Consider the following 27,451-nt stretch of genomic DNA (forward strand, 5'->3'; position numbering starts at 1 on the left):
CACTGGGGATGGGGTGTCGAGAGGGTGCCGGACTGAACTGGCCCAGTCCAGTTTGGACTCAAACCGAACCGGACCAGCTGGTTCCATGCACACCCCTACCAAGAGTCTGACTTGTTAGAAAGCAGCTACCTAAGTTGCTTCCTAAATGCAAAAGACAAGCATAGAAGTAAGAGCTGTTGGACAAGTGGAATAGTCTGCTTCATGCGGTGAATGGGCCCTCCTCTATTGGAGGTTTTCAAACAGAGGCTGGATGGCTACCAGTCAGAGAAGCTCTAACAGATGCCCACTGAGCAGGGGGTGGACTAGAAGACCTTTCAAGTCCTTTCCAGCTCTAACATTCTATGATTCTATTCAGCATTCAGAATCCTCAAGGAGGGTTTTAGGATGCAAGTTCAATTTCAGTGCAGAGCTACACTGAGCAGACCTACTCCCCCTGTCCCAACCAAGCTGGGTGCAGATGTGCTACAGAACAAAGCAATAAGCCAAACTGAGGAGTTGCGGACATAAAGGTGAAGGGTGACATTCGAAGGTCTGCCTTGAGGGATTTGTGGGAGGAGAAGACTCAATAGTCCAATTGTCTACCCTAAACCGCTATTCATTCAATAGTTGTCTGCATGAAAAAGGGCCTTTGATAAAGTCTGCTTCCCTGATGGTAGATGCTGCTAAAAATGAGCATTTTCTACAAATGTTCCCAGATGGGCAGGGTGCTTCTGGCTCAGTTTCCTGGCTGTGGATGAGAAGGTCCCTTCTTTGAGGCAAGCCATGCAACCGTTTCCCTCTCCATCTGAAATGTCAAAAGGACACTGATGGGGATAAATGAGATCATCTTACCCCTACCCTCTGAGGACACAAAGCATCTTCCCAGCTGTCAAGGGGCTGCAATTGGAGATGTGGCATGTCTGTTGCAAATGGAACTGAAAGCTTGCAAACCGCCCCCCCCCCCCGCCAAAATGAAGAAGCAAAGTAATAGGAAAATAAGTGCACAAGATTGGACACGTTGACTGAGCGAAATAAAATATTAACTCAACATAAAGACAGCATCCAGATTAACACAATATTAGTGCAATGAATAAAGCCGCACTAGTGCAAGAAGATTGCATAGCAGAGTGAAATTGCAGAGATGCACAAATGCGTGCTGCAAAAGATATGAGAAGGATGTTTTTCATCAGGGGACCTACCACAGGTTAAATAAGAACAGCCCTGCTGGATCAGGCCTAAGGCCTATCCGGTCCAGCATCCTGTTTCCCACAGGGGCCCACCACCAGATGCCCCAATGGGAAGCCAATAGGCAAGAGATGCAGGCATGCCCTCTCTCCTGCTGTTTCTCCCCTCCAACTAGGATTCAGAGGCATCCTGCCTCTGAGTCTGGAGGTGGTCTATAGCCATCAGGACTAGTAGCCATTGACAGACCTGTCCTTCATGAATGTGTCTAAGTCCTTCTAAAGCCATCCAAGCTGGTGGCCATCACCACATCCTGTGGCAAAGAATTCCAAAGATGAAATATGCAAAAGGAAAAAGTACTTCCTTTTGTCAGTCCTAAATTTCCTGACAATCAATTGTTGGGATTTGTGATTATTTAGCAGAATGCCAAAGAAGCTACCACTCCAGCTACAGAGCATGGAGTTTAGTTGTTGCAGCTATTTAAAGAACACGCATGGACATCAGTAAAGTCTACATTACTTAATTCGTGTATTAGTGAAATACATCAGGTCAGATAGAAAAGATCTATCTCTATCTAAAGGCTACATAATGAATAGGAAGAGAGAGAGAGAGAGATATGTCATTGTTTCCATCTTCTCTCTAGCAGGAAAGGAAGAGGACTGACTTACTGCAGGAAGTACCTAAGGAGTCAAAGCAAGGGTCATAGAACAGAGGCAAGTAGGGACAGGTAAGGAGACCCTCACTAACTACCTCTACTCCCAATATCCTCCCTAGTGGTCATTAGGATAGTTGCTGCAAAAGGTTGCTGCACTGGAACTCCATCTCTAACATCAATTTCATGGGATGACCCCTGGTTCTAGTGTTGTAGAACTCCCTCTCTCTCTCTCCATTCTCTGTACAGCATGCATAATGTTCTAGACCTCTGTCATATCTCACCTTAGTTGTCTTTTTATAAGCTAAAAAGCCCCAGGTGTTGTAGCCTTGCCTTGTAAGGAAGGTGCTCTAGGAGCCCCTGATCATCTTGGTTGCCCTCTTCTGCACCTTCTCCAGTTCTATAATTTCCTTTCTGAGGTATGGTGACCAGAACTGTACATAGTACTCTGAGGCACTTTCCAGGTTAGCTGCTCAACAGCAGCAAAATGCTTCCATTCAAGCAAATCGCATTTGAAACGTAAACAGCAGGGGGAGCAGTCTTGTGGAAACTAACAACCCCAAAAAAGAGCAACCTTTTTACACTGGAATAATGATGTCATAGCACTATATCACAGTGATTAAATTTGAAACAAGGCATCAGAAATGTGAACGGCACCCTGCTGTCAGTGTAGGGACCACAGTGTCACAACACAGGAAGTGTGGAAGCACACTTCTGAGATCCGCCATGACCCCGTTGCCGGGTGTAATCTGAAAAGCGCCTGAATGTGGCCACACCATAGTTTTGTATAAGGGCATTGTGTTATTAGCAGTTTTACTTTCAATCGCCTTCCATTGACATGGAACATGTCGTACTAGCCCTTGGGCTAGTGTGACATGTTTGCACTAATGCCTCATTAGTCTGAATGTTAGCCAAACTCCCCAGCAGTGCACCCAAGATGGCCTTTGGAAACTTCCTGGAGATATCATTTTTATTTTTGTTTGTCCCCATCTTCAGGTAATGAAGGTTAGACTGCCTTCACACATGGCGGTTCCATTGAAGCGCTCATAAGAAATTAAGCTCTAGTAGATTATCAGACCTTGGCTCTATGTAACGTGGAATCCAGTTTCCAACAGGACACAGCCAGATTTTTTGAGGAAGCCCATCAGCAAGCAGGGCTTGCAGGCAAGACCCTTCTTTGGCTTTATGTCCATAGCAACTGGTACTCAGGGATGACCGGCTAGCTGTCCCTGAACCAGGCTAAGATCTGATGTTTCTCATAACACTCCCTCACTCCCATGGCATCCAGTTTGATCCTGATATCCAGAGCAAGGAGGGAGGCATTGTAGAGAAGCAGCAGCAAGCAGAGGCATGCTTAACCCTTTCATTGCTGCCCCCTTTCCTCTGAAAGTCCCCCATCTCCTTTTCTCCACTTGACCAGCAACTTCATCTCTGAAATCTGGTTTGAGAAGAAGTCAGTTGCAGAGGGAAAGGGCCAGGTGGAGGGTGGGTTAAGTAGCCCCTATACTCCCCTTCTCCATACTCATTCCTCAAAGGCCATTTTGCATATTCACTGCAAACGCTGGGTGGGTTGGGTGACATTGAATGAAAAGAGGGTCTGTTTCACCTAACTGCGGTTAGTTTGTGTGTCTAAATTAACAACCAAAGAGAAGCAAAAGAAAAATAAAAAAAACATGTTTTTGCACAACATAAACAAGAAGCTTAATTTACTGGTAAATATAAACAAAACATTCTGGCACTTATAAACAAAAATTAATACCACAATAACTCTTTTTTTTGCTCTTAACTTCTTAGTAATAATCAGTTTGTATGTTTTTGGGTTGCTGTTGTTGTTGCTGACACTGTGCATAGCACACTTTACAAAGTAAAAAAATAGGGTACTTGGAAAAGAGTATGTATTTATTATTTAAAAACGTTTTAATGTTTTCATTAAAACAATCTAAGGTGGAGACAATGTTAATATGCAATTAACATCCCGTTACAAATGTAGACATGGAGCCCTTTCTCATGATTGCATGAGAGAGCTTCAGGGTGGGTGGCAGGGAAAGGAACAGAAGCCCGCCTTCCCCGTAGATGATCCAGCTGCCAGGTCTGGGAAGGTCAGGGTGTATGATCACGCGTGCCCAGACATCTGCTGCTTCCCTTGGCAGCATGGAGTTGCGGGAGTCAGGACGCATCGTCCCAGCTCCCGGAACTCCCACAATCGGAGTTCCATTGTGGATATATGTTTGTATTTTCACCTCTTGGGAGTTCTTATATAGCGCATTAGCTTATTGTATATTTAAATTAAAGGGCACAATGGTCCATTATATTTATTTATTTATCATATTTTTATACTGCCTGATATACCTCTCTAAGCAGTATACAATATTTAAAACAATATTTAAAAATCAACACAGATTAAAATAGTGTACAGTGTACAGCACACTGCGAGACACCGCTAGCAACAGGCAGGCGCCTGTCAGTGGTGCAGCATTGGCTGAAAGCGGCCAGCACTGCACACAATCAGGAAAATGGGTCTAAGGGAGCAATTGCTCCCTGAACCTCATTTAGGAAGCAGGCTTCCTAGGCAGATTTGCTACCAAAGCACAGCTGGAATCAGGCGTGATCTTTGCCGTTCTCACGCACAACCAAGCCTGTTCTTGGCTTCCTTAGCCCAGTCTTGGCTGCACATGAGATCAGCCTCATAGAGAAGCTATTCTGACGAGCTAGCAAAATCAGGCTAAGGGAGCTGGGCCTAGTTTTGCTCACCTGGTGGCTCCATGGGGGCAAGCCCACCTAAATACCCTTCCCCTTAAATGAGGTTAATGGAGCGAGTGCTCCATTAACCCAATTTTAACGATAGTGTGTCAGCCACAGCTGTGGCAGGTACACTAGGGGAGGGGGGGAGAGAAGGAGGGATCCCAGGAATGTGCCACACACTCATGCGGTGCATTACTTGGGCTCCAGTTGGTGGGGCTCCATGAGGAGCAGCTTCCCTTCTCCCAACCCCCGGAGCTGCCGGGCGAGCTGCAGCTGGGTGCGGGAGCACCGGAGCCAAGCTGTCACTTGTTTGGGTGGCCAATCCACCCACTTGAAGAGGGGTAAGTGATCATCTGGAAAATAGGAATATAGGAAGCTGCCATATACAGCTGAAACTCGGAAAATTAGAATATCGTGCAAAAGTCCATTAATTTCAGTAATGCAAATTAAAAGGTGAAACTGATATATGAGACAGACGCATTACATGCAAAGCGAGATAAGTCAAGCCTTAATTTGTTATAATTGTGATGATCATGGCGTACAGCTCATGAAAACCCCAAATCCACAATCCCAGAAAATTAGAATATTACATGGAACCAATAAAACAAGGATTGTAAATAGAACAATATCGGACCTCTGAAAAGTATAAGCATGCATATGTATTCAGTACTTGGTTTGGGCCCCTTTTGCAGCAATTACTGCCTCAATGCGGCATGGCATGGATGCTATCAGCCTGTGGCACTGATGAGGTGTTATGGAAGACCAGGATGCTTCATTAGCGGCCTTCAGCAATTCTGCATTGTTTGGTCTCATGTCTCTCATCCTTCTCTTGACAATGCCCCATAGATTCTCTATGGGGTCAGGTCAGGCGAGTTTGCTGGCCAATCAAGCACAGTATACTGTATACTTTTCAGAGGTCCGATATTGTTCTATTCTTCAATCCTTGTCTTCTTGGTTCCATGTAATATTCTAATTTTCTGAGATTGTGGATTTGGGGTTTTCATGAGCTGTACGCCATGATCATCACAATTATAACAAATTAAGGCTTGACTTATCTCGCTTTGCATGTAATGCGTCTGTCTCATATATCATTTTCACCTTTTAATTTGCATTACTGAAATTAATGGACTTTTGCACGATATTCTAATTTTCCGAGTTTCACCTGTACTGTCAGACCATAGGTCCATCTAGCTCAGTATTGCCTACACAGACTGGCAGCGGCTTCTCCAAGGTTGCAGGCAGGAATCTCTCTCAGCCCTATCTTGGAGATGCTAGGGAGGGAACTTGGAACCTTCTGCTCTTCCCAGAGCAGCTCAATCCCCTGAGGGAAATATCTTACAGTGTTCACACATCAAGTCCCCCATTCACATGCAAACAGGGCAGACCCTGCTTAGCTAAGGGGACAAGTCATGCTTGCTACCACAAGACCAGCTCTCCTCTCCTTCCCTTCATCTGCAGAGACAGTGGGTCACCAGAGAGTCACCAGTGGGTCACCCTCTCTGCCTGCTAAACCCCTTTCAGCTCTACACACTGAGGTGGTTCCCACGATCAGTGGGAACCGCTGAGATGGGGTTTGCAAGGAGAGCAAGTTTAGCCTGCTCTCCTCGCAGATGACCTGTCAGTTGGCTGCGGGTGGCTGAGCTGGCCACCCACACCACTGCCAGCTCCGTTACGGAACTGGAGGGAACTGGGGAGTTTGGGGGCCAAGCAGCCCCCGGAAGCTCCAGCATGCCCTGCGCGAGTGTGCAGGGCATGCTGGAGAGATGCCCTGAGATGGGAGGCTGCATTTAGCCTCCCGGCTGTGGGTCTCTTCGTGAGTTGCTGCAGTGCAGAGCTGCACCGTGGCAACTCACGACCAAAAAAGCCAGGTTAACGGAGTGCTCGCTCCGTTAACCTCCGCTAAGGGGAAGGGTATTCAAGCGGGTGACCCGCTTGAGAACAACCGGGCTCAGCTGCGAGCCCGGTGGTTCTCACGGGCATACCAAATCGGGCTAGGTCATTTGGTATGATCATAAGAATAGCTTCACTATGTGTAGAGCCTTAGAGTCTAGTGAAGTACAGGTGGTCTTCTTTGCTGGATGGGATGGGGTTGTAATTCAGTGGTAAAGCTTCTGCTTTGCGGGCAAAAGGTCCCATATCTCCTTACCGGATTCCCCTTTACAAGTATATTAATTATTATTATTATTATTATTATTATTATTATTACTACTACTACTACTACTACTACTACTACTACTACATTTGTACACTGCCTCAAACTTTCGTTTCTGGGCAGTTAACAATAGTATAAAACAAGTTAAAATATATACAAAAACTTAAAACAATTTAACAATTTAAAATCACAAATTAAAACCTTAAAATTTTAAAGAACAGAAAAAGCTTGAGTGAAGAGGTGGGTTTTCAAATGCTTTCTAAAAATTGTCAGAGATGGGGAGGATCGTATCTCAGTAGGGAGCGCATTCCACAGTTTTGGGGCAGCAACCGAGAAAGCCCATCCCCGTGTGGCCACCAGCCAAGCTTGCGGCAACTGGAGACGGACCTCTCCGGATGACCTCAATGGGTGGTGGGGATCATAATGAAGAAGACGTTCTCTTAGATACCCAGGGCCTAAGCCATTTAGGGCTTTATAAGTTATGACAAGCACTTTGTATTTTGCCCGGAAACCTATTGGCAGCCAGTGTAACTCTATCAACAAAGGAGTGTTGGTCTCTGGGTCATCTCTGAGATGACCCAGAGACCAACCTGGCTGCTGTGTTCTGTACCAACTGAAGCTTCCGGACTACGTACAAAGGCAGCCCCACATAGAGCACATTGCAGAAGTCAAGTCTGGAGGTTACCAACATATGTACCACTGTTTTGAGGTCGTTCATCTCAAGAAAGGGATGCAGCTGGCGTATCAGCTGAAGCTGATAAAAAGCACCCCTGGCCACCGCCTCAGCCTGAGAAACCAGGGAGAGGTGTGGATCCAGAAGTACTCCCAGACTGCGAACCTGTTCCTTTTGGGGAAGTGTGACCCCATCTAGAACAGGTAGATCACAATCTTCTCTAGAGTTCTGACTCTGCACAATAAGTACTTCCGTCTTATCTGGATTCAGTTTCCGTTTATTCTCCCTCATCCAGCCCATTACTGCTTCCAGGCAAGCATTTAGGGAAGTTATGCCATTTCCTGAAGAACCTGACATGGAGAAGTAGATTTGGGTGTCATCAGCATACTGATAACACCCAGCTCCAAATCTCCTGATGATCTCTCCCAGCGGTTTCATGTAGATGTTAAAAAGCATTGGAGAAAGTATGGAGCCTTGAGGGACACCATACTTAAGCTCAGATTTTGAAGAGCAACAATCTCCAATCGACACCATCTGGAATCTGTCCTAGAGGTAGGAGCGGAGCCACTGTAAAACAGTGCATCCCACCCCCAACCCCCTCAGATGTTCCAGAAGGATACTATGGTCGATAGTATTGAAAGCCGCCGAGAGATCCAAGAGGACCAACAGAGTCACACTTCCTCTGTCAATTCCCAATTGGAGATCATCCATCAGGCCGACCAAGGCAGTCTCCACCCCATAGCATGCCCAAAAACCAGTTTGAAATGGGTCTAGATAATCAGTTTCCTCCAAGACCACCTGGAGCTGAGAGGCCACCACCTTCTCAATTACCTTGCCCAGCCATGAGGGGTTGGAAACAGGCCTATAGTTGCTCAACTCTGAGGGATCTAATGCAGGCTTCTTAAGAAGAGGTCTAATAATTGCCTCCTTAAGAAAAGGAGGCATCCTGCCCTCCCTCAGAGAAGCATTTATGATCCATCTTTCTTATTTATTATTTCTCTGTGTAAACCGCCCTGCGACATTTTTGGAAGGGCGGTATAGAAATTGAATTATTATTATTATTATTATTTCTACCAGGCCTCCAACAACAGCCTCCCTGCTAGATAGAACAAGCCATGTTGTACAAGGGTCAAGAGAACAAGTGGTAGGCCTCACCGCTCCAAGCAGCTTGTCCACATCCTCAGGAGTCACAAACTGAAACTAATCCAGTCGAACCACATAAGAAGAGTTGTCGGACACCTCCAATTCAGACATCGAATTAATTGTGGTGTTTCCGCCCAAGTCAACCCGAATCCGAGAGATTTTATCTGCAAAAAACTCTTTAAACACATCGCAGTGGGTAACTGATGGCTCCAAACTCTGATTCAAGGGGGGGGCCACTTACTAGCCCCCTTACAATCCTGAACAACTCCGCTGGACGTGAACTCGCAGATGCAATATGGGCAGAAAAGAACCGCTTCTTTGCCGCATGTATTGCCTGAGCATAGATCTTTAAATGTGCTCTATGTCATAATCTGCCGGATTCAAGTCGAGTCTTTCTCCACTTGCTCTCCAGTCGCCTACCTTGCTGCTTCTTCCCCCGTAGATCTTCCATATACCAAGGGGCCTGTTTTGAAGCAGGTTGGAGGGGACGCTTACGAGCAATCGTGTCTGAGCATGTTATTCGAGTTTTGCACCAGAGCATCAACAGGATCACCAGCAGAGCCAACATTAAATCCCTCCAAGGCTTCTTGGAATCCTATTGGATCCAATAACCTGGGCAGACCATTCTAATAGGCCCCTCTCCCCTGCAGAGATGGAAAGTGGTTGTAAGCCTAACCTTAACCAGATGGTGGTCCATCCATGACAATGGGGGAATCACAGGAGTCCCCACCCATGGAACACCACCCTGATCAGAGTAAAAGACCAAATCAAGTGTGTGACCTGCAGTGTGCGTCGGTCTGGAGACCACTTGAGATAGGCCCATAGTTGTCATGGCCGCGATGAACTCCTGAGCTGCCCTGGACAAATTGGTCCCGAAGTGAACATTGAAGTTCCCCAGAAGTCTGGGAGACTCCAACGCAAGTTTCGCGACTAAGGCCATGAGCTCAGTAAGGGATTCCGTCGGGCAGCAGGGCGATCGGTACACCAACAGAAGTCCCAATCTATCCCTGGTCCCAAACTTAAGTACACACATTAAATATGGTCAGATATCTCAACAGGGACCATGGTAAGGGAGATGTTATCCTTATAGACCACAGCCACTCTACCTCCCCACCCACATCCCCTCACCTGCTCCTGTACAGAATACCCTGGAGGAAGAAGCTGGGACCAGACTGGGCCACCAGCCTCCCCCAACCAAGTCTCGGTGATACACACCAGGTCAGCTTCTTCATTCATAATCAAATCATGGATGACCTCGGGTTTATTTTGGACCGACCTGGCATTGCAGAGGAGCAAGGTAAGGCTATGTGGGTTGTTGGCAGTGCTCTCCAAGGTCATATATCCCCCAAGCCAATTCAGCCCAGTTAGGCAAGATCCAGAACCAGATCAGTTCAGTTCTGGTTCAGATTTGAACTGAACTGGTCAAACCAGTTCTGTGCCAAACTGATTCCATGCCAGACTGGTTCCATGCAACTCATACCAGAGGAGAGGAATGCAAACAAGCTCATGTAACTACTATTTTCAAAAAGGGATCCGGTGTGTGGGTGTGTGTCAGATCTGTCCACATTTTGAGTACTGCGTACAGTTCTGGTCCCTCTATATTGTAGATTGTACATTCTGTGCATTGAATGTACACAGTACATTGTACATTCTACAATGGGATGTGCACAAAACTGGTTTGCCCAGTTCGGTTTGAATGCAAACCTGGTTTGAACCAGGAGGGGGTGGTTCGGTTTTGGTTTTGCTTGAACACCCACCCACCCCAGTTTGGTTTGAATTCAAACCATTTAAAACTGGTTTGAACTGGTCCAAACCTCCAAAAGTGTTGAGATGGTAGCTGGCACCCATGGGTACCTGCCACCCAAACCCCAAAGCAATCAGACACTCTTACCATTTTTTATGAATTTTTGAAATATATATTTTTCTCATAGGGTATAATGGGCCTCGAACCAGCCCATTATTCCCTATTGTGGAGCACCCATGGGTGCCAACAACCACCTGAGCCCTGAAGCAATCAGACACCCCTATGATTTTTTTTAATGAATATTTGATATATTTTTAATTATTTTTTTCATAGGGTATAATAGGACCTGAACCAGCTCATTATCCCCTATTGTGGAGCACCTAGGGACACAAAAGTGGGTCAGTGGTAGGCACCCAGGGATGCCTACCAGCTACAAACCTCCAAGACAATCGGACACTCCTCCGATTATTGGTGAATTTTTAAAGTATTTTAGGATTCCTCATAGGGAATAATGAGGATTGCAGCAAATGTATAGCTTCATGTCGGGGGGAAGGGGTGTCCTAGAGCAGAGTGTGGTGGGTGGTAGTTCCCAAGGTGGGCAAGGAAGCTATCAGAATTATTTGAAAGGAATTGGGCAAAGGGCTGATTTAAAAGTGATTTTTGAAGTTTATGCGTCTTTAAGGTTTTTCTCCATAAAGAAGCATGGTGGTGTCAACAAATGTATAGCTTCACGTTGGGGGCAAAGGGGTGGCCTAGAGCAGAGTGTGGTGGGTGGTAGTGCCCAAGGGGGGCAAGGAAGCTATCAGAATTATTTGAAAGGTATTGGGCAAAGGGCTGATTTTTAAGGGATTTTTGAAGTTTATGTGTCTTTAAGGTTAGCAGATGAGAGTGGATTCATGGTTTGTCATTGAAAATCTTATATGCTACCAAAGAATCTACACTCAGAACACCTCAAAAGCAACAAAACCCAGTACCCCATGGGTTAGCAACCCATGGGGGGTGATTGGCACCCTCGCTCTGGGCCACCTCAGCCCCCCCAAGTGCAGTTATGGGGCCGCTGAAACCTCCATTCTTCCCTATGGAGAAAAACCTTAAAGCCACTTGTGGGGTGCTGGGGTGGTCCAGAGTGAGTGGTGGTGTAGTGCACAGAGGGTGCCAACCACCCCCATGGGTTGCTAACCCATGGGGTACTGGGTTTTGTTCAGGGGTATAACAAGGCTGGAGTGGGCCCAGAGACAAAATTTTGTTGTTTCTGAGGTGTTCTGAGTGTAGATTCTTTGGTAGCATATGAGATTTTCAATGATCCTGGCACCACTTAGAGATTTGGATGTGGATAGGGGTATAGCAGGGTGAGATCTAACATTGTCAGAAAATTAATGGATATCCTTTTGAAAAAAATACTATCTCTTCTGTTGGAGAATTGGAATATTTCATACTTTTGATAAGCCTTCATAGCCTCTATGTTTTGGTTCCATATCATATTTAGGAATTTAAACAGGATAATAAGCCTAGGGCTTCTTTTGAAGTTCTGCATTGCTGTTTTTTCACACATGCACGTAATATAATTAGTCATTTAGATATGAAATTGGATAAGGAGCACATCCCTCACGATTAAATGGGAGTGAAAACAACTGGCAAATGCCATAGGATATATTAAGCTTCATTAGTATCATTTAAAGCTAGTACAACTTTGTATCCAGTAGGATTTCCAACTTGAAACTGCTGGCAAGTGCAGAGCCACTTTTGAAGAGATAAATGTGAGTAATAACAAACAGATTTCTAACCCTTTGGGTTAACATAGCAATTTGTTGAAGGTACTTTTATGCTAAAATGATACATTTGTTATTGTGATTTAGTTCACTTCTCCTGATGAGGTCCTGCTCAAGCAGGAAGAAACAGGTACAAAATTACCTAGGATACCTGTTGAGTAACATTTGGACAAGGAGCAACAACTTGAATAAGAACTTGCAAGAGTAAAGATCTGGAAGGACTTTGTGAATCTACATGTAATAAGGACTTGTGGACATAATTGACCTTCAAGCAATACCATTTGGGGTTTATGAAACAGATACCTTTCTCTCTTCTGTAATTGTGTGTTTCATATATATATATGCCAAATTTATGTACTTTTAATGTGAATAGACCTTTATACATGTGAATAGACCCTTATACATGGTATAGGTACCCATGGGTGCCAGCTACCACCCCACCCACTTTTGGAGGTTTGAACCGGTTCGAATTGAACCACCCCCTGTTTGGTTCAAATTTGAACCTGCAGCTCGAACCTAATGGCTGATTTGGTTTGAATTTGAACCATTGAACCACCCAAGTTCGAGTTTGAATTGGTTTGCACATCCCTACATTCTACAAGGACATTGTAGAACTGGAAAAGGTGCAGAAGAGGGCAACCAAGATGATCAAAGGCCTGGAGCACCTTCCTTATGAGGCAAGGCTACAGCATCTGGGGCTAGAAGAGACTAGAAGTGCGAGTACTGTAAGATATTCCAATCAGAAGATGGAGCTACTCTGGAAAGAGCAGAAGATTTAAAGTTCCCTCCCTGGCTTCTCCAAGATAGGGTTGGAGCCTGCCTGCAACCTTGGAGAAACCACTGCCGGTCTGTGAAGACAACACTGAGCTAGATAGAACAATGGTCTAACTCAGTATATGGCAGCTTCCTATGTTCCTAGGTTGGAAAATAAGCAACTACGGGGAGACATGATAGAGGTGTATAAAATTATGCATGGAGTAGAGAGAGTAGACAGAGATAAATCTTTCTCTCTCTCCCTCTCCCCCCCCCTCTCTCTCTCACACACACACACACAGCGCACTAGAGTGAGGGGGCATCCCATGAAACTCAAGGCCAAGAAATTTAGAACTGACAAAAGGAAACACTTCACACAGTAAATAATTGATCTATGGAATTCTCTGACACAGGATGTGGTGATGTCCACTAGCTTGTATGGCTTTAAAAGGGGCGTAGACAAATTCATGGAGGATGGGTCTATCAGTGGCTACAAGTCTGGTAGCTATAGGCCACCTCCAGCCTCAGATGCAAGATGCGTCTAAATATCAATTTCAGGGGAGCAACAGCAGGAGAGAGGGCATAACCTCAGCTCTTGCCTGTGGGCTTACCAGAGGCATCTGATGGGCGACTGTATGAAAAAGGATGCTGGACTAGATAGGCCTTGGGCCTGATCCAGCAGGGCTGTTCTTATGGTTACTTTGTTATGGTTACCTTGGAATGTAATCCATTTCCAGTCTTGCAAAGAGTTTGTAATAAAAGTCACTCTATCAATCAAATAAAAAACAGATAAATCAGGCATTCATGTCAGTGGGATGTAGTTGCTGAAAGCCTCAAACTCAACACAATTATCTAAATTTAAAACAGAGTTGGCTTTTCCGTAGTCAATGAAGCACATATTGACTTCTTTTTGGTATTCTTTGGCTTTCTCAATTATCCAGAGTGTATCAGCAGTAATGTCTCTTGTTCCTTGGCCTTTTTTGAAACCAACTTGAACATTTGGTATTTCCCTTTCCACGTAGGGCTCTAATCTGCATTGCATGATCCTGAGCATTATTTTGCTAGCATGTGAAATTAATGATATTGTGCAATAGTTTGTGCAATATGCAGTAGCGAAGCCAGGCCAGTGGCGGCCCGGCTCACCCCGCCCCCTACGTCTGAAGTCAGACGTGGGGGGCATGGTCTGGCTCCCAATTTGGGCCACGTGGCCCCACTTGGGAGCTAGATCCAGGCCAGTGCTGTGTTCGCAGCGCAGCCAGAAGTGGCTCTCCCTGCCTTTAGAGCCGCTCCTGGCTGCACTGCAAATGCAGCGCTGGCCATTTAACTCCTGAACGGAGCCATGTGGCCCCATTCAGGAGCTAAATCAGCCCCCCTCCACATCTGACATCAGATGCAGGGTGTGTGTCAGGGCCGCGAAGCGCAGCCCCTCAGGGGCGGTGGCCCGAGTTCTTTGAACCCAATCACCCAACTGTGTCTACGCCCCTGGCAATCTGTTAAATCTCCTTTCTTTCGTATTGGTATGTAAACTGAACTCTTCCAGTTTGTTGGCCACTGTGTCGTTCTCCAAATTTGCAGGCATAGTTTGGTTAGAGCCTTGACTGATTCGTCTTCTGTCGCCTGCCATATTTCTGTAGCTATTCCATCAATTCCTGTAGCCTTCTGACTTAGTAATGCCCAGAGTGCTGATCTAACTTCATCTTCCCGTATTAGGGGTTCTTGCATGTAGGGAATATTTTCTAGAGTATCTTGGATGTTGATGTCTCTGCTGTACAGATTTTCAGTATACTCCTTCCATCTCAGTTTGATCTTCTCTGAATCAGTTACTATTTGTCCTTTGGCATCCTTTAACATACCAGTTTGAGGATGGAACTTCCTTCTGAGTTCAGAGATCTTTGGGAAGACTTTCCTTGTTTTTTCATGTCCATTCCCATCCTCAAGATCTTTACAGATGTCATTGTAGTACTGCTCCTTGTCTCTTCTAACAGCTTTCTGAAATTTCCTATTAAGTCCTTTCCTGAGGTCTTTATCTTTCTTGACTTTGCCTTCTGTCCTCTTCTTGGCAATTTCCACTGTCTGTTCAGACATCTATTTTGTATTTCTGTTTCTTGGTCTTTGGCAGTCTTTTTTTAGCATTGGTCCTTAAAAACATTCCACAGTCCCTCTGGTTCCCTATCACGAGGTCCAGAACTTCAAAGTGGTTCCTGATGTTCTCCTTGAAAATGGTGGGTACACATTCTCAAGATCATATCATGGAAACTGGATAGCTTTGTTTTTCTGCTTTAGCTTGACTTGGAGCTTGCACATGAGCAGTTCATGATCGGTTCCACAATCAGCCCCTGGCCACATCTTTGCTTATAACTGAACTCTTCCACCTCCTTGTACCAATAATGTAATCAATTTGATTTCTGTGTACTCCATCTGGTGATATCCATGTGTATAGGCGCCACTTTGGTTCTTTGAAGAACGTGTGTTGGCAATGAAGAGAAAATTGGATTGGCAGAAACTAATGTCATTGTCCTGCTTCATTTCTGTTTCCCAGGCCATACACTCCAGCTATGTTTTCCTCCTTACCACTTCCAACTTTGGCATTCCAGTCTCCAACCACAAACTGCACATCTTGCTTGCATGTTCTGTCAATTTCAGACTGAACTTGAACATAAAACTCATCAATTTTCTCTTCTTCTGCATTACTCAGGGCATAAACTTGAAGAATTGACATGTAAAAGGACAATAACTTCTGGGCACCCCACAAACAGGAAACTCTTTCCTAAAAATATCTGCAATGTGTAGTGCTGGATGTGCATTCTGCACATGCTCAGAGGCACTCTTCTTCACTTAAACCAACTTAGTTATAACAAAGAAACTGATGGAACAAGAAGTTCTTTCAAGAAGCTGATGATGAACAACAATGATGTTGATTAAGAAATTTTTCAAGAAGTTGATGAACAATGGCCTTGGTATGACTGAGTCAAAGGCACTCTGCATGCGCTCAAGAACCCTCTTTTTGCTAGGCGAAGGAGCAAAAAATCTTGCTTCCACACAGCTTTTGCGGGGGGGGGGCGGGGCGGCGGTGGCGAATCCTTAGTCTTGAAACCAGATTCCAGGACTGAGCCTTTAGCAGCGTGAAGGAGCAGCCAGAAACACACACACCCGCATTTCCCCCGCCCGTTCTTTCTGAGGGGCTCTCTTCGAGCTAGGCCCCGCCCCCCAGCTGTTAATTGGCCAGATGTTCTCCCTGCGAAGAACGCCAACGCTGTGCTCTCACTGGGGCCGCCGTGCTTAGTGCGGAGTGAATCCGGAGCGGCAATGTGGTGGTGCGAAGGGAGTCTGGGGCAGGAGGTACAGGTAAGGGAGGCGGTGGAAACGAAAGAGGGAAGCCAAGAAAATGTGCGGGTAGTCTCGATCCGCGTTTGTGTTGCTTCTCAGATGGGGAGGGTCTGCTTGGGGGTGGGAACCGCACCTAAATGGGAGCGGAGTTCCACAAATGGCCCCACCTTTGGCTTCAGATACGAATTAAGACTGCATTCTTCTGGGAGGAAGCTCTGTTGAACTCAATGATTTTGCTTCTGAGTAAACACTTCATTGGATCGGGCTTCAACAAGTCTGTTCAGACTTCCTCGTGAGTAAACTCTCTGAACTAAGTGGAACTTCTGAGCAAACACTGCAGCGGTGCAGGCTGACGTTTTGTGCAAATTTACTTCTGAGTAAGCCCATTGAACTTAGTGATATTTTGGAGTAAAGATGCATATGGGCAATGTTGCACAGCTGCAACCCTGTACACACTGATTTGGCAATAAACTCGGTCGTGCTTTCACCTGAGTAAATGGTGTTTAGGACTGGGTTCTGATTTTTGCCTGTGGACTTGGTAGTCACCCTGCTTGAACAGAGTGGGCTTTACTTCTGTGTAAACTCTGCAAAATGCTGCAGGTAAATGCAGTCCTTACTTAGAAGTAATCCTTATGAATTATGGGACTTATTTTTGAGAAAGTGATGTGTAGAATTCAGCTGCAGGGTTTTGAGTCTTTGGTATCCTTACTTGGAACTTAGTAAGAAGTTCTGGTGAATCGTCTAGAGTAGACCAATTAATTCCCCTTGGGATGGTAGGGCTGGACTCATTCTGGGACTGGTGCACGAAGATGACTTTACAACAACCAAGAGCTTTTTCAGATGGCGACCTTACCGCAACTATACTTTGGGAGGGTGGGTGTACATTTAGATATTGGCTGGATTTACCCCAAACTCCATGCGATATTTCAGAGAGCACTTTGCACATGATTTGGGCTTTCCCCGCCATATTGAAACCTAGTCCAATTTTCTAGCCCAGGGGCAAAAAAAATCCCCTTTTTGCATTAGAGTATCCATTATGCTTTAATGCAAACTTGCATTAAAGCCTGAAGCTTTCCCAGACAGCAGGCTTTACCGAGGGTTTACTGTGAGGCTTTACTGTGTGTTCAAAGTTGCCCCCCAAAAAACCCAATGCAAAAAGTGGGTGTGGTGTTTTTTTACCCCAGATATAAATTGGGCTACACTCCTTACGCTGAAGACAGATCATCCTGGAGAGACTCTATCTATGTGGCCGCCAAGAGTCGACACCAACTTGATGGCACTTAATTAATCCATCAATCAATCACACTCTAACGTGAAAGGAAAAATCCGAATTGTGTGTCAAGTGCTCCCCAATTGCTCACAGGGAGTTCAGGGTAAATTTGACTGATATGTTAAAGCATACCTCCATTCCCGAAGAGATGCGAACTAAAAGCCGGATGTGAAAAATGAAACAGGTTTCCCGTTTGGTTTTTGGTCCGTGATTCCCAATCTCCATATGGTATAGAGTGTGAAAAATGCCCTGCTGTCTGAAAAGCCTCCAGCCAATCTTCATAAGTGGGGGTATTATGTTCTGCTCCCTTTTTGAGGGGATTTTGGGCCTCTCAAATGACTGAGCACAGAACTCGGGGTGACCATGATCACAGACCAATACATGTTTCATGCACCATAACCTGCTACACCTCCATGCACCATTTCAAAGTGCAGTCAAGAGTAATACAGTACTGGGGGGAGGACCTGAGGCAGGGTTCTCAACTTTGGGCTCCTTGCTGTTTCAAGGGCAGTGGTGTGAGGGGAAAGGGTGCACAGGAGTCTGCCTAATACCAAATCGGACATCTGGTTCATCTAGCTTGGTATTGCCGGCACTGGCTAGCAGCAGCTCTCCAAAGTTTCATGCAGGATTCTTTCCCAGCCCTACGTGGGCATTTTTCACACAGGGCTTTTATCTTGCATCTCCTCTGGAATGGAGGTATGTGTTCACACATCAGCCAGATACACCCTGAAGTCCCTGCGAGCTATTGGGGAGCATTCACACACCATTTGGAGTTTCATTGCACATTAGAGTACACACCCAGATTTATACTGATTTATTATTATTATATTATTATTATTATTATTAATTCAATTTCTATACCGCCCTTCCAAAAATGGCTCAGGGCGGTTTACAAAGAGAGATAACAAACAAATAAGATGGCTCCCTGTCCCCAAAGGGCTCACATTCTAAAATGAAACATAAGACACACACCAGCAACAGTCACTGGAAGTACTATGCTGGGGGTGGATAGGGCCAGTTACTCTCCCCCTGCTAAATAAAGAGGGTCACCACGGTAAAAGGTGCCGTTTAGGGTTTTAAAAAAGCCACTTTTTGTGTTGGGTTTTTGAGGGCAATTTTGAACTCACAGTAAACTCATGGTAAAGTCTACTGTCTGAAAACCCTACTGGGCGCTTTTCAGATTATCTGCTATAACTGTGGTAAAATGCTTCGGCTTGGCAGGATTGAATTGAAAATGATCAACGGAAAATACAGCTACTTTTTTGCAATGGACATACAACATTATAGCACTAGATCACAGCGATTAAATCTGAAATAAGGCATCCAAAATGTGAATGGCACCCCTGCAGACAGCATAGGGACTGCAGAGTCACGACACAGGAAGTACGGAAGCACAGTTAGCAGATACTTTGTGACACTGTTATAGGGGTTAATCTGGAAAGCGCCCTGGAGATGCTCCAAAGATTGAATCTTATGCATGCAAAGCAGATGCTCTGCCACTGAGCTACGACCCCAGGTGAAATGATCCTTCTTTGCAGAGCATGGCCCCAATCCAGATTGTCCCTACCTGGCTGGCAGAGGAAGAAAGAGGTGGGACCAAACTAATATAACCTGTTCTTTGGCCCTAAGGGAGACATGATAAAAGCTTGTAAAGTTGTGGAGAGGATAGAGGGTTCTTGTTTTTCTCCCTTTCCCACAATGCTAGACCTTAGGGTCACCCAGTGAAATAGATAGACAAGAGATTCAGAGCAGATGAAAGAAAATACTACTTTATGCAACCCCTTGATCTGTGGAATTCACTGTCGCAAGATGTGGTGGTGATGGCCACAAACCTTTTCTGCTTGAAAAGAGGATTAGACACACTCATAGAGGAGGAGGAGGAGATAGAACTGGAAAAGGTGCAGAAGAGGGCAACCAAGATGATCAGTGGCCTAGAACCCTTCCTCAGGGGCGTATCTAGGGGTAGGGCAGGCAGGGCACGTGCCCCGGGCGCCACTTGAAGGAGGGCGCCATTTTGTAAATTTTTTTTTTAAAATGGCTGCCAAAAACAAAATGGCCACCATGCATGCTCAAATGGCCTCTGTGAGGCTCTAGGTCATGCCAGGCTTTGCAGAGGCCATTTGAGCATGCGCGGTGGCCATTTTGTTTTCAGTGGCCTTTAAAAAAAATTATTTTTAAAAACTGCCACTGCACATGCTCAAATGGTCCCTGCAAGGCCCTAGAGGCCAGCGGGGTGAGGGGGAATCTTTGCAAAAAACCCAGCCTTTAGGAAGCCCCCCAAAGGGGCTATGGGTAAAAATAATAATAATAATAATATAATATGAGACACTGTACACATATTCAGATTGGCACTATGTACAGAGAATCAGGGCTTGTGAATACTGAGCTGACGCTTAAGAGCTAGGATTGTATTCATTTGCTCTTTGCTTCTTGTGATAAGTGAGTTAAATGTGATGCCTTAATAATATGGCTATTAATGGTGAGTTTGTCTTTGAATCAGTGTGAAACCCTTAATATTAAGGCCCACTGGGAGTTTCTTGCTCTCTTTCTCTCATTTTAACTGTCTTTCTGAAAGACTAGAATATATTCCAAGCAGTGACACAGTTTACTCTGCATATCCTTTAATTATTTACAGAGTATCTGGGAAAAGTCAAATTCTCCATTTATTTTTTAAACTTATATAATAGTGATGCTACAATGCATAGTAGAGAATTAGACAGGCACTTCTGTTTAGTTTTCCAAGTACATCTCCACATAGTATTTGGGTATTTCATGAGCCCCCACATACTGAAATTTGTAGTTTTCCAGCATTTTTTAGTCTTGCTAAGTCCACTGCTAAATAGTTTTTGAAATATTCAAAGATTAATGAGCTTGACTTGTATTTTTCAGCTGATATTATGGTAAAGTTATCTGAAAGATGGGTGTCAGATGCTTGGACAGGGGGCGCAATTTCAGTGGTTGCCCTAGGCGCTATTTTCCCTAGATATGCCTGAGGCAAGGCTACAACACCTAGGGCTTTGTAGTTTTGAAAAAAGACTGAGGGGAGACATGATAGAGGTCTATAAGATCAGGCACGGTGTAGAGAAAGTGTCAATCTAGATTTTTCTTCCTCTCTCATAACACCGTGAAACTGATGCCCAAGAAATTTAGGACTGACAAAAGGAAGTACTTTTCCAAAACAACACATAATTAACCTATGGAATTCTCTGCCACAAGTTGTGGTGACAGCCAACAGTCTGGATTGCTTTAAGAAGGTTTTAGATAAATTCATAGAGGATGGGTTTCATGGCAACTAGTTTGAGGACTATATGCCACCTCCAGCCTAAGAGGTAAAATGCCTCTAAATATCAGTTGCAGGGGAACAACAGCAAGAGAGAGGACATGCCCTCAGCTCTTGCCTGTGGGCTGTAATATCTTTGCCTGTGGGCTGTCAGATATTCCAGCAGACTATCCTTGTACAGGATAGGGCTGTAGCTCAGTGGTAGAGTATATGTTTGCATGCAGAAGGTTCTAGGTTCACTCCCTGGCAGCATCTCCAGGTGCGGCTGAGAAAGACTCCTGTCTGAAACCCCGGAGAGCTTCTGCCGGTCAGGGCTGACAATCTTGAGCCTAGAGGGGCCAACTGTCTGATTCAGTATAAGCCAGCTTCCTATGTTCCTATGAATGTGATCTGGTAGAAAGCAGTTGCCTATGTTCATAGGGTAGAGAAGGACCATAGCACAAGGGTAGAGCACTGATGATGGAACTGTAGCTAGAGCACCTGCTTTGCATGCCGAACGTCCCAAGTTCACTCCCTGGCAGCATCTCCAAGTAGGTCTGGAAAAGACTCCTGAAACCTTGAAGAGCCGCTGCCAGACAGTGTAGACAATACTGAGCTAGATGGACCAGTGATCTGACTCAGTAGACAACAGCTTCCTATTAATTTCAGAGACTGAAGGACAGTAGCAGGAGAAGGTTGTTGCCTTTCAGACCTGCTTGTGGACTTCCTGGAGATATCTGGTTGGCCACTGTGGGAAACTAGATGCCAGATTTTATGCACTTTTGTCCTACTCCAGCAGAGTGTTTTGAAGATGCTCATAGAACATATAGCCTGAAACTCAAGCAGTTGGTCCAAGCTGCATTTCATTGGGGCAGAGTTGCTTTTTATTTGTTATAATATCTTATTTTCCTCCCTCCTTTCTCTGAGGCACCAGATGAGAGGTGGTTTAATTTACTTTGGCAAAATCTCTACTTTCCTTGCTGCTCTCTCGCTAGGAAAGGAAAAGGCTATTTCCCTTCAGCCCTGGAAGAGCCCCAGTCTAAGTGGCTGATAAATCAGAGCTTATCACTCAAGGAAAAGCAGAGGGTGGGAACCAAACATGGAAGTTGCCCAGAGATAAATCTCTTTGTCGGGCTCCCATATTTCTGGGGCTCGGTTTCTCACGCTCTCTGCGATGCTGCCAGATTGGCATCAAAGGGTGTCGCCTTTGGTCATTTGCAACTGTTATGTGGAGATAAAATGATAAAATGTAGGCTGGGAAGAAAAGAAATGTTAACCAGGAAACCACAAATTTAGATTAAACTTGACTAGCCAGCCGTTATTTGTGATCACCACTTGGACTGGGATATGGAGATGTAAGAAACAGTGGGAGCCCTTTCCTACTGCTCCCAAGGGAATCCTGCTGTTTCTTGCTTTCTCAAAAATGGCAGTGGAAATGAGACCTCTCGGGAGGAGAGCTGTGTGGTGCTGGGTGTCCTATTAGCCAGAGGGTTGGGAGCACTTGCCACTGGCGAGCTGGCAAGTTGGTTTGTAGATGCCTGATGGGAGGTGCCTGATCTGTAGATGTCTGTGGGAACTGAGACCAGGATGAAGTATTCTGAACTGGAAATCACTGCCTCTCAAACCATTTCACTTCCAAAGGCTGATCAGCATGGTGTGTCTGTCTCTCCTTATAGAGAACCTTGCTTTTGTCTCCACAACGAGCCTGTGAGGTAAATTGTCCCAAATTTACCAAAGTGTCCCAAAGCCATGCAACAAATGGATGCCGAAGGTCCCAAGTTCACTCCCTGGCAGCATCTCCAGTTAAGGCTTGGAAAGACCCTGGTCTGAAACATTGGAGAGCTGCTGCCAGTCAGTGTAGACAACCCTGACCTAGATGGACCAAGAGTCTGATTCGATAGAAGGAGCTTCCTATGTTCCCATATGGCAGCTTACCAGCTACAGCCCCATCCCAGAGCATCCCCAGTTCCTTCAAACTTGTTTTAAAATTGTTTTGGCTATTTAATTGGTGTTTTATGATGTTTTAATTGTTAATTATTATTTTATGTAGTTTTATAATTTCTGTTTTAATTGTTAATTGATTTTAATGGTGTTTTAATGTAAACCACCCTGAGCCTTTTGGAAAGGCAGTATAAAAATTTTAATGATAAAATAATAATAAATACATAAATAAATAAATAATAACATTTCTGCATAGAGCTTGCTTTCCAGACCCTCTCGGTTGCTCTCCTCTGAACTTGTTGCAGTTTTGTTTACATCCTTCTTCAGATACAGCACACAGAACTAGACACTGTATTCCAGATGAGATCTGACTAGATAGGATGCTAAATCAAGTCCAAAATCTGGGGGACCAAGCTTGAGAACCCCTTAACTAGAGCATTTGGATTTTGGCAAGAATTTGGCTCCACTGTGAAGCTTATTGAGCAACTTCAAGCAAATCTGTTTATCTAACCAACCTTGCAGGGTTGTTATGCACAGAAAACAATCATTGCAGGTTTGGGGGTGTGTGTGAGGATTTAATTGGCGGGTGGCAGTCAGGTTCTTAGCAAGGGTTAACAATCTGTACTTGAGGGTATGTATAGGAAAACACTGTCCACAAAGGTGGCACTAATGTTCAGTTAAGAAGGAACCATGTATGTGGCTTTTTTGTTGTTCGGGGTCTGATATTGGACATATGGTTATGCTGCTTTAGCTCAGCTTGGGGTTCTCATTGTGACTTTTGGAGTTGTGTTTGGTGCCCTTGAAAATATTAACCAATAAATGCATTTCTTTATTTAAGATTCATATGCCGCCATTCTTCATAAATGAATTCATGGTGCCTTACAACAAAAGTAATTTTAAAAACACAGTAAGACACAACTTCTAAAATTGTGGAAATGCAGAATAAGGCAATCATTAAAACAGGGCAGTCACAGAGAAGTGTATAGAGTTAGGAGAACACCTGTTGGGGAAAAAAAAGTCTCCAGCTTTCATTTAGGATTAAACAGAGATGTGGCAAACAAAAGATCAAGGGGCAGGGAGTTCCAGAGAGCCAGGGCCATCACTGAGAAGGTTCACCCACACATTGCCAGCAATTGTGCTTCACAAGGTTCTGGTCATTACCTATAAAGCCCGGAATGGCTTAGGTCCAAGGTACTTAAGAGACCGTCTTCTTTGTCATGAACCCTGCCGCCTATTAAGATCATCCGGGGAGGTCTTGTTGCCGCCGGCTCGTCTGGTGGCAACTCAGGGCCGAGCCTCCTCTGTGGCTGCCCCAGGTATTTGGAATGCAGTCCCTGTCCAAATAAGAGTTTCTCCATTTCTGATTGCTTTTAAAAAGACCCTTATGACACACCTCTTAGGCTTTTAATTAAAATTAATGTTAAACTGTTTGTGACCATCCTGTGAAATTATTTTGTTTCACTCTGTTAATTGTTTTTGTTCTGTGAAAGTGTTGGTTTTTGTTATTATATTGTAACTTGAATTGTGTATACCGCCTAGAAATGATATATTAGGCGGTATATAAATATGATAGTTAAATAAATAAGGTAGTGGGGATGCAACGGAGCACATGATCTCACAGATTGGGCAGAGCTATGCTGATTGAGCTTCTTGGAGGAAAGGAAGGATTTTAGATGAGGCTCAGGAATGAAGGAAATCAGTCTCTTTCCATCAGGATCTGGAGACGTCCCCTAGCTCTGAAATGACAGAGTTCAGGAAAGTGGCCGAGCCTTGAATTCTTGGCAGTACGGCGGGCATGCTTTGCCAAAATGGGAGTGACCTTTCATTTTTTTCCACTTGTAAGAACACGTTTGGCCTCCTGTGTTCCCTGTTGGGTGCCGCTGCTTGGGAAAGGGTCTCAACAAGCTGAGAACAGAGACTGTGGGAGATGATAAAGTCACTCAAAAGCAAGCCCAAAGGGGAAGATTTTGTGCATATGCATGCATGTGTCCCACTCCTGGTTGAGCACCTTCTCATGCAACCAGAAGGAAGTGGGAAGCAGTGGGGGGAGAGAAGATTTATTTTGATTGGCAAATTGTAGATATTTCCTCCTTGAGATTCCATCAGCTGCACAGAAGCTCTACAGTTCTTTTGATGGAATGGGGCCAAAGCATCTGCTTTGCATGCAGAAGGTCCCAGGTTCCGCCCTTGGCAGCATCTCCAGGTAGGGGATGTTGAGGAAGATTTCTGCCTGAAACCTTGGAGAGCCACTGCTAGAGTAGAGACAATACAAAGCTAGATGGACCAGTGCTCTGACTCAGTAGAAGGCAGCTTCCTATGTTCCTATGTTGACCCATTTTCTGCAATTGTGCATGGGTACTCTGTGGCTTGTGCATCTCAGGTGCCATTTTTATGCTTCTTTCTGCATCTTGCTCTCTTTATATTCAGCAATGTGCCTTTTCCATGCATGTGTTTCCTTCTGCTAAGATGGCAGTAGGAGATTTGTTGCCTCTCACAGCAACCCTGGATTAACCCCCTTGCACCTGGGTGTGTTTGTTCATGTACACAAAATGAATGGGAGGCAATTTGCCAAAACAAGCATACTGCAGAAGTGGGGGCTTTGAGAGATGACCTGGAGTGAAAGGAAGAGCTCCCCCCCCCCGCTGCCAAAAAAACCCCAAAAACATCTGTAGGTCTTCCTGTTAAAGGTGCAGGAACAAGGGCAGTTTTTAAAACCGGCAGCCCAGTTATCAAGAATCCTGGTGTTTATTGAAATTGTGCAGATACACAAAAAAGCCACCAAATCTGGCATTGTGTGAATAATAGAGCAAACTTATAATGCTAGTTTTCAGAAATTATGATTTACTGCATGTGAGTAATCTTGCTGACATCTGTGAAACCAGAACAGCAGAAAGTGAGATTTCCACTGACCAGAAGCAGGTTTTTTTCCTTTGGCATGGCACCCTACCCATAATTTATTTATTTTATTTATTTATCAAATTTATACCCTACAAACTTAGGTCTCTGGGTGGCCAAAAACAATTAAAACACATATAAAAGTTAAAACAGTTCAACATATAACATCACTTTTAACTTTTATAACAATACAATAATTTAAAAACCATAAAATTAAACAAACAGTATTTCTTTATTACAAACCTGAGAAAGCTTGGGTAAAAAAGGAGGTTTTCAGATTTTTTTAAAAAAATAGTCAGAAATGGGGAGGATCGCAACTCAGCAGGGAGCGCATTCTACAATCTTGGGGCAGCAACCGAGAAGGCCCGTCTCTGTGTAGCCATGAAACAAGTTGGCGGTAATGAGACGGACCTCCTCAGATGAGCTCAGTGGGTGGTGGGGTTCATAGCGAAGAAGGCGCTCTCTTAAATACCCAGGATCTAAGCCGTTTAGGGCTTTATAAGTTATAACTAGCACTTTGTATTTTGCCCGGAAACCTATCAGCAGCCAATGTAACTCCATCAACAAAGGAGTAATGTGGTCTCTCCGAGATGACCGAGAGACCAACCTGGCTGCCGCATTCTGAACTAACTGAAGTTTCCGGACTACGTACAAAGGCAGCCCAACATAGAGAGCATTACAGAAGTCAAGTCTGGAGGTTACCAACAAATGTACCACTGTTTTGAGGTCATTGATCTCAAGAAATGGGCGCAGCTGGCGTATCAGCCAAAGCTGATAGAAAGCACCCCAGGCCACTGCCTCAACCTGAGAAACCAAGGAGAGGTGTGGATCCAGGAGTACTCCCAGACTGTGAACCTGTTCCTTCTGGGAAAGTGTGACCCCATCCAGAATAGGTAGATTAAAATCATCTCTGGAGTTCTGACCCCGCACAATAAGTACCTCCATCTTATCTGGATTCAGCTTCAGTTTATTCTCCCTGAGAGAATAATGAGCAGAAGCAGGATAAGCCAAGTATTATCATTATTATTAATTCAATTTCTATACCGCCCTTCCAAAAATGGCTCAGGGCAGTTTACACAGAGAAATAATAAACAAGATGAATCCCTGTCCCCAAAGGGCTCACAATCAAAAAGAACACAAGATAGACACCAGCAACAGTCACTGGTGGTACTGTGAATAGTGGGGGTGAATCACTGTGAATCACTGGTGGGGGTGAATAGGGCCAGTTACTCTCCCCCTGCTAAATGAAGAGAATCACCACATTAAAAGGTGCCTCTTTGCCAAGTTAGCAGGGGTATGCCATGTCTCTGTATTCAGGAACTCATGTACTGTATATACAAGAAGGATTGCCACCTTTTTCCTGGAAGTGCTCCTGTGACTTTAAAGAACAGCCTTGCACACCAAGAAATATATTAGTCAACACTTTTTCCTAACCTGTGATGGGGAAAGTGTTGCTATCTGAACTTGTTTTCAAGTCTCAGAAGCTCAGCCAGGGAAAAGAGGTGACAACCAGGGGCATAGCTATAATTGAGCGGAAGAGTTCAAAGAACACAGGCCCCCAGCTCCATCCCTCCCTATTTTCTTCATTATCTCCCTAACTCTGGGGGGCCGCCAGAGAGAAGGATGAACACGGGCCCCCTCTCCCCTAGCTACGCCCCTGGTGGCAACAAAACCAATGATGACAATTCCATGCTATTCTACACTGGCCAGATCCTACTTAGAATCCTGTGTCCAGTTCTAGGCCTTGCATTTTAAGAAGGATGTTGATCAACTGAAATGGGTTCAGAGGAGAAGAAAGATTATGGGTCTGGAAACCAAATCTGATAAGGAATGGTGGAAGGACGGAGTTGTGTATGTCTAGCTGGGAGAAGACGAAAGAGTCATCCTCCAATTTCAGAAGGGCTATCACATAGAAGGAGGAGCAGACCTGTTCTCTGTCATTCCTGGGGGTAGGTAGAAAGAGAGCTGAT

At 44.8% G+C, this 27,451-nt stretch overlaps 1 protein-coding gene across 4 annotated transcripts in view; it reads left to right on the plus strand.

The window, feature by feature from the left end:
- Positions 1–15,992: 15,992 nt before the first annotated feature.
- Positions 15,993–27,451, plus strand: part of KANK3 (KN motif and ankyrin repeat domains 3) — a 54,998-nt gene continuing 43,539 nt past the window's right edge. For 3 of the 4 annotated variants that reach the window (XM_053292766.1, XM_053292763.1, XM_053292767.1), the window contains exon 1: positions 15,993–16,134. The gene's annotated coding sequence lies outside the window, so the exon portion shown is untranslated. Of the gene's footprint in view, positions 16,135–16,304; positions 16,409–27,451 lie in introns of those variants that run through there. The other variant, XM_053292768.1, reaches the window with a different exon arrangement.

Source organism: Hemicordylus capensis, chromosome 2 (assembly GCF_027244095.1).
Source record: "Hemicordylus capensis ecotype Gifberg chromosome 2, rHemCap1.1.pri, whole genome shotgun sequence".
Classification (NCBI taxonomy): Eukaryota; Metazoa; Chordata; class Lepidosauria; order Squamata; family Cordylidae; genus Hemicordylus; species Hemicordylus capensis.